Consider the following 7,791-nt stretch of genomic DNA (forward strand, 5'->3'; position numbering starts at 1 on the left):
ATCCAGTCCAACACGGACGGAAACCAGTACAGTTGAGAAACACTTTCAAAACACAACAACCTTTCTGCTGGAAGTTTAGTCCCTCACGCCAAATATTTTTTTTTTCCAGTAGCCAGTGCTAGTATTTTAAACTCACTGTTCAAACAGGGAGGGGAAATATCGACGTGGACATGAATTGAAAAGCTGAATTATGACAAATATATATTTCCAACGACATTAAACAGGACAGTGGGAGTCAGTGAAGTTCATTAGCTTGATAATGTTGAGTGAGTGACTGAAGTCTTGCTGACCTCAGAAGAATGGCAGAATAGAATAAAAGTCAAAACAGCACTGTCAAAACATGAGACGTGTTACTGGCAACAGCCAGTTATTTAGCACTTATTATTAAAGGGTATAGGAAGGGAAAATTGCATCTGCGGCTCATAGTAAAAGTCGTAGTTTGACAAACTCTATTGTATTTTAGCGCTGTCAGATGTTTTGTCGTCTTGGCTAACTAGAGCTAGCGACACTGCTTAAGCTAGCTCTGTACTAATGCAGCAAAATGACCAAAGCTGTATGGGGTTAACTGAAATGAATGTCATAAAAGGTATTCAAAAGACAGTTTTTAAGACCCAATAAGATGAGTCTAAAATGAGATAAACAACTTGTGCCAGTTGACATGTCAACTAGCACTCGAACATGTTTGGTTGTTTATCTCATTTTTAGACGATTATCAGAGCAGTAGAGACGAGTGAACTGAAGAGACGAGTTTTGACTCATTGCTAATGCTTTGGTGGCTAAAATGTGCAGCTTTAAAGAAAAATTATAAGTTTTAAAGATCCAATAGATTGGAACCAAACATTTTTCTACATATGCATTTAATATATTTGTAATTCTGTGGAATCATCTACTAGAAAATGTTGATTTCATTTAAAATGTGTACCAAACTTTAAACCGTAACTGCTTTTCAAACAAATATTTATCGTCCTGGTTCGACTGCAGTGTGGAGAAGCCCCGGTTCTCAGCTAAAATTGAAGAGCAAAACAGCGCCCCCTAGCGGCCTCCTGCGGCAGTGCGCGGGCTTCAACAGGAACCAGGGCTCTAAAAATAGAGCCACTATGATCTCATCACCCTTGAAGAAAATGAGACCAGGATTGGTTTGTCCAAAACCGCCGGGTTGAGCCGGGGAGCACTGGGAAAGTCATCGGGCATGACGTGTGCCCTCCTTCACAAATGTACGTTTGCGGCGCAGCGACCGTAAAAGTGAGTGAGATTCCACTGCGGTCGGCAAACCACCAGAACCTTTGCTTTTCTTAAACTGCTGGTTTCTGGTCGCTCACAGAAGTGGTCAGCGCAAGGAGCCTCTGAGGGAAGGAGAGTTGAGGAAGCGTTCACCTGCTGTTGGCGCTCTGATGCAGATCACTGTCAAGTTCTGGGCCGCTTCAGGAACCGAGACACAAACATGGTGCAGTGTGTGTTGGACAAAAACAGCCACACCTTTAGGGTCATATTAACATAAAAATAATGAGGAAATCTCCACGTAAAAAAGCTGATTTCTTCTCTGGAATGTCAAAAATACAAGATATTTTGAGATTAAAAGTTGACAAAGGTTGTAAAACAAGTGAGAAAGACAGGAGGAGTGGCGTTGTGAGAGAGCAGGACTGCTGTGAGTGTGAGCTGAAGTGTGTTGTCTTCCTCTGCACTTCCTCTCAGGAGGACGACAAACCTTCAAACATTCATCTGCAATTCAAACAGGGACGCGGGCGGCCTTCCTGCTCGCCTCCAGATTCATCCTCCACTGGAGGTCACCGGCATCCCTGACCTGTCCAACAATGGCTGGCAGCGGCTCTGCCTCATGTGCCAGCCAGTCGACTTGTTTCCTACCCAGCTGGAAACACTGGCTCGGCTCTGCAGGGACAAACATTCCTCCGGTTACATGGCGTTCCTGGCAGATCATCTGTCGATCCGCCTCGCCGAAAATACCAAAATGAAATTGGAACGACAAGCCCAGAAATCTAAACTCATCGGGTCCAACTCGTTTTCTCAGCATTCGTCACTGACGTGAACAAGACAAGATCAGAAGCCACTTGAATATCAGCAGACGGAAACAGTGAGTGAAGAAATGACGATTCAGCTCAAGATAGAACTTCATGAAGCTGCAAAGACGAAATCTAAACCTAAGAAAACAGTAAAACAGGGAGGGAAATAAAAGGAGCATGCAATCTACTGAGGAAAAAAAAGTGACTCAGAGTGACCTACGACCCCCTCAGGGGGCCTTGCTCACCTCCTCTGTACCTGAAACCAGCGGCACACCTGCCCGACCCTTGAGCCAGTTCAAAGTCAACATGAAAGTCCGACTCCTCATCCATCCAGCGGTGGGCGCCGCCCTTCTGCACACAGCCTCTCATTAGGTGAGAAAGTGAGCTGACTTATGTCCTGTCGTACAGCGGATGACTTGGTGAATCTGCTTTAGTAACCAGATATTTCATTAGCGGTTCTCCAGATCCTCCGAGTGGTGAGTCACAGCATGAGTGTAAACGCCAGCTTTGCCAGGCGTCGACGAGGAGATAGCGTCGGATGTTTGCAGGTTGTTTTGATGTATCAAGATAAGTGTGTTTCCCTCTGTGTATTTTTTGACTCCGAGTCTCAGAAGTCTCAAATCCAGCAGTGCCTGGCTGTGTTCTGCATTACCGGCGTGGGAGCAGATGTTTCTGGCCTGGCAAGTTCATCACCGTGTTTGTGTTTCAACTACAACTGAAAAGGTTTGCTGAACTGCTGATGCACCGCATTATACCATGTGATCACCAAAACATAATAACTGAGATGGTTACAATGTCCACACACAGCTTTTCAGGACATGCTAGTCTCCTCCTGCCATCTTTACCTCCAGCCACTGAAGCCCTCACCTTCGCACCCCCACAGACATGGGGTGCTCTCTTCTGTAACAGCTCAGTTCCCATCCCTTCCTACGATGCAAAAAGTAACAAGCGTACAGGTTTATGCTCATAAACCAGGACTCCGCGCGACCTATCGCGATGATGCAAACGCATCCTCAACCTCTAAAGCTGGCGTCTCTAACTCACAGATGCAGATCCGGGGCCCGCCATTTGGTGTCCAACTATAGCAGGAGTGAGGCCCCATGGCAGTCCCTTGTTGTCCAACATGGGTTTGTTAGAAAACACTGAACATCTGAAGTAAAGTTCCTGATCTGTTCATCATTGTCGCTGCATGTGAACTGTCATGGTGCAGCCTGTTTGGATGCGTTCCATTCCGCCCTACTGCAGTGACAACAGGTTTTAAAATCCACTTCAGTGTTGGAGGGCCTTGTCTCACCAAGACTATGCCTATGGTGGTCCCCCGGTCAATTGACCTTGAGATTTCTTGTCTAAAGCCTGCATTAGAGAACAATACTCCAGTAGCCCTCAAAATTTGACTGTCATGAATGAGTGTTTTGCTGAGGCAGGTCACGAGGAGATGCCACTTAAGTGGCACGAACAAGGTTGAAGGTAGAAACACTGGCTCTTTGTCACCATCTAGTGGTTGTGAGGTGAAACGTACTGGGATGATGAAAACACAAGTGTTAGCCTCAACATAGTGAGCAGCTAAACAAGTTGAGACACATAAGGGTAAGATCTGCTGCTGTATCGGACCATCTGGGCAGGAGTGTGTTTTGTTCATGTTCGTCTGCAATTGAAAGCAGGAGTTCCGATCTGGAGGATGTTTTTTGATGGTGTGCTCCAAGTGTAGTAAAAGTTGAGCTCCTCATTAGTGCCGCAGCTTCACAGCATGAAGGTCCAACAGTCCTCCAGATGAAGATGAAGACTTTCTCCAGCCTCTTGTGGTTGCAAAACAGAAATGTGAAACCGCAGTAGACTCCAGCCTGGTGGTTCTGGAGCTGATCCATCAACATCAGAGCTCCTACATTTGGACTCTGAAGCGAAAAACAAAACAAATAAAAGTCAACGACTTCATGTAAAGGTCTGCTTCCTTGCATCTTATGAGTGATCTGACGGTCCAGAAGTATCTGCGGATGGAAGGAAGCTCAGGCTTTCCACGACTCTCATTCATCCACCATATGATCTCCATCATCTGCTGCCTCTGATACCCATGACAGCATGGAGGACTTTGACCTTCAGCTGAAGCTACTTATGTCATTTTACTGACACAAATCGGTTTCCAAGTCGACCAATGACATCATCCGCCACACTGAATGTCATAAAAAAAGGGAAAAAAATGGAGTGAGACAACACCCGAAGATCTTTGTCGTGGATCGTGAAACATCTGTGCATGTTGTCAAGGTTGCTGGAGAAACATCTCAAGCTTCTGAAGCTCCACGCAAACCACAGAGCTTCAGCTCCGACCTGAACAACTGGCGGACGACTTGCTTTCATGCTCTCAGACTTCATCTCTGGACGGCAGCCTCGTGTAAATGCAGTCCCACGCAGACCAGATGGAAATGCATTCTGGTCAAAGAGAAACTCGACACCAACACGCAGAGCTGTGTTGACGCAAACCGCCGAGTTCAGGAGCTGCACATTGATGTTTGGAGTCAAACAAGACGATGACCTGCAGCCGCCACACTGAGGGTGATGTTTGGATGGTCGCCATGGTGACCGGTGTGACGCTGATCTTATCAACGGAAGAAACTACACAAGCATGTGAAAATGTAAAACATGAAGCGATCGATTAAAATGGAGCGCATTCACGCACACAAATCATGTAACAGTACAAGCCAAAACTCAACTACAAAAAAATTAAATTAAAGCAAACACAAGTTTGTAACTCAGCAATAAAAAGATACACCACACAATGCATCCATTGCACAACACACGACACAAAAACAAACGAAACATGAACACACAGCCTTGACAGAGTGCACATTCACATGACAGTACAGTTACAAGAAAAAGCCTGACAGCAACTCAGTCACAACAGAAACTCTGCATGAAAACCTCAGCAAAAACTGCGAGAAACAGTGTTCACTACACAACCCTAAAAAAGCACACTCAACCACACAACCAACAAATAACATTAATATAGACTACACACGGAAAACGCAGCACCAACAGAGCATTCAAAGTAGTCACTATGACGACACAAATCAAACACAAACCAAACTACTCTGTACCAAAACAACAGTGTAACATATACACACACAATCGCAAAACAGCTGATAAATAAAACCCCAAACCAAATCCAAGCTAGTGTGAAGGTGTGTTTTCAGAGCCACTGCTGCACAGTCACGAGTGGCAAGAGACATGTTAAACACAGGGACGAGACCTTGGTTCCGCCAAGGCAGCGACTTTCCAGCAGGTGTGTTCCAGGTAAATGAGCCCCGAGCACAAATGGAACGCTCTGTTCATTTGAAAGCAGTAGTGCTCTTCGCGCTCACGAGCGAGTGCATGCGAGGAAGTCAGCTGGGAAATCTGAGTCTGTGTTTGGGAGTCTCCGCTTCCTGCTCCTCCGGCTCCGACCGCATACGAGCCCGATTATGAAACTGAGGGAAACACAATCCCAACCGTTCCGTTGAGAAGCCATGACACATCTTTGGCCGCAGCTGAGCGGCAGGAAAATCGGAGTCAGAGGCGACGCAAAAACATGGCAACAGGCAGCCGAGTTGCTCCTCGAGTCACATGTGTAGCGAATCTCAGAGCCAGTCATGAACAAATCTGTCTTCTGATCAGCTCACGGAGTCGTCGAGAAGAAGCGCTGGGCTCCTCGCCATGCGGTCTGTGGCGGGCGGTGGAGAGGAGCACTGGCAGCCTTTCAGTCAGCACTTAGGGAGTCGATGTTGCTCATGTTGACGTCGGCTCTAAAAACACAGCCGAACATCAGATGAGTCATAAATCTGAGTTACACACAAGTGGAGCCAAGCAGCACTGTTGAGTTGGGTTTGTTGTTTGGTCACTTGGGTTGCTGATGTGTTTGCGAGTATCGTGTTTGGGGACCAGTTGAGCGTGTTGAGTCAGGCTAGCAACCCAAAACGTAAAATGCGTAGACGCAGTGCTCTACGCCGAGTCTCTCCCGAGTGACAGAACCCCTGAGCCTCTCTCTAAGGGAGATGCCTGCCGCCCGTCGAAGGTAACCGCTTTGAGACACTTGGATCCGAGATCCTGTTCATTCTGACCCCAAGCTCATGACTGTAGGTGAGGACCAAGACTGATGGGTAAATGGGGAGTGTTGCCTTTTGGCTCAGCTCTCTCTCACATTCACATGATAATGCGATATAAAAAAATACATTCCAACACATACGGACCAAATATTCCAGGAAGCAAAAGTGACAACAAAAACAGGACCTTGAAAACAACACGTAAACGGCAGAAATCCTCACGGCAACTCCAACAACTCTCCAGGAGAGATTACTGCTCCCCCACTTCTGATAAAACCAACATCAGGGGTTCAAAGACTCCACCTGAAGAGAAGCTCCAGTCTCGGATGCTAATCTGATCAAACAGCCTTGTGATCTCACCTAGCTTAAGCGCTGCTGCGTGAAGCTGAGTCACCGTAGCTAGCACCTGTCTGTTAGCCGCGACGCTTGAACCCCAAACTGTTCCTGCAGGTCTTGGGAATTTCCACCACAATCCCAGAGATCATCCACAACTTTGTTCTCGCCATCGGAGATAAATGGCGGCGATGCGGACGACTATTACTCGTAATGAGCTGCGTAAGTGGCCGCGTCTCGCTAAAGCTACTCTGGAGAAGAAAAAGGAGTTCAAACGCGCCGCACTCCTCCGCGCATGGTTGGCGTTTCCCCTCTTTGCTTGTCTTATCGTGCTGCCCGAGGACAGAGATCACCAAAGTCAGTGTGTGTGAGAAAGTTGCTGAGCCGCGACTCAACAACGCCGCAGTTGGAAAGAAGTCAGTGAATAATTCAGGTCGACTAATCCGTTGTTGTGTGGCTCCTCGTCTGTGTATTTATTCAGCACTCATTTGCGCCGCCATGATCGCGGCCGCCATCTCTGACTCTGGAGTCACATCAGAGTCAAACTCCAGTTCTTCAAAGAGCAAAGAAAAGGCCGATAAGAAAGCCATTTCTTGAGAAAGCTCCCTGCTGCGCCTTGTTATTTATGGTTTCTGTGTGGACGCTGCAGACTGGGAGGAGAACCTGCAGGGCATCGTTACGCTGGGATCGGAACTCATCGCCCCCAAAATTGGGTTGGAAGATTCTGGGCTCCGCTGCCCCGCCAACACTCGCACTTTGGATTTGTTTGTCTTCAGTCAGCGACACACACTCAGAGTCTCCCAGTCTGTGATGAATTTAGACTCAACTCTGACTCACCCTGGCGACTCTCCCGTCCACAAACCTCCATGACTGTTGTCACGGTTTCCATGACAAACACCTATTGATCTGATCTGGAAAGTGGAGAGGAGAACATCTCCCACTGAGGAGCGGCACCTTCTCTGTAGCGCCCCCTAGCTGCTCACTACCACTGACTACATCGCTCGGAACACTCAGGTGACATGGACCCACATCTTCAACATTACCACAAGCTAAGTCACTGCTCAGAGGAAACTACAACAGAGATGCGCTACTGTTTCAGAAACCTGGCCATAGCATTAGGCTTCAATAGCTTCTGTAGCGCAACAGTCAAAACTGTAAGATGCAACAAACAGATTTGGTTACACTACGAGTGCGACAGCATGGTCTAACATTACGATCATGTGAATAGCTTGTGGAGCATCAGGTTGTAAAGACACGTTAAGTAGCAACACGCATGCTAACATTAACACAACATGATAACGTGAACGTTTCGCTAACAATGTAATAACAATACAATGATTGATAAACAACACATATAAAAGCAAGTACAC

Source organism: Synchiropus splendidus, chromosome 7 (assembly GCF_027744825.2).
Source record: "Synchiropus splendidus isolate RoL2022-P1 chromosome 7, RoL_Sspl_1.0, whole genome shotgun sequence".
NCBI classification, from domain to species: Eukaryota; Metazoa; Chordata; class Actinopteri; order Syngnathiformes; family Callionymidae; genus Synchiropus; species Synchiropus splendidus.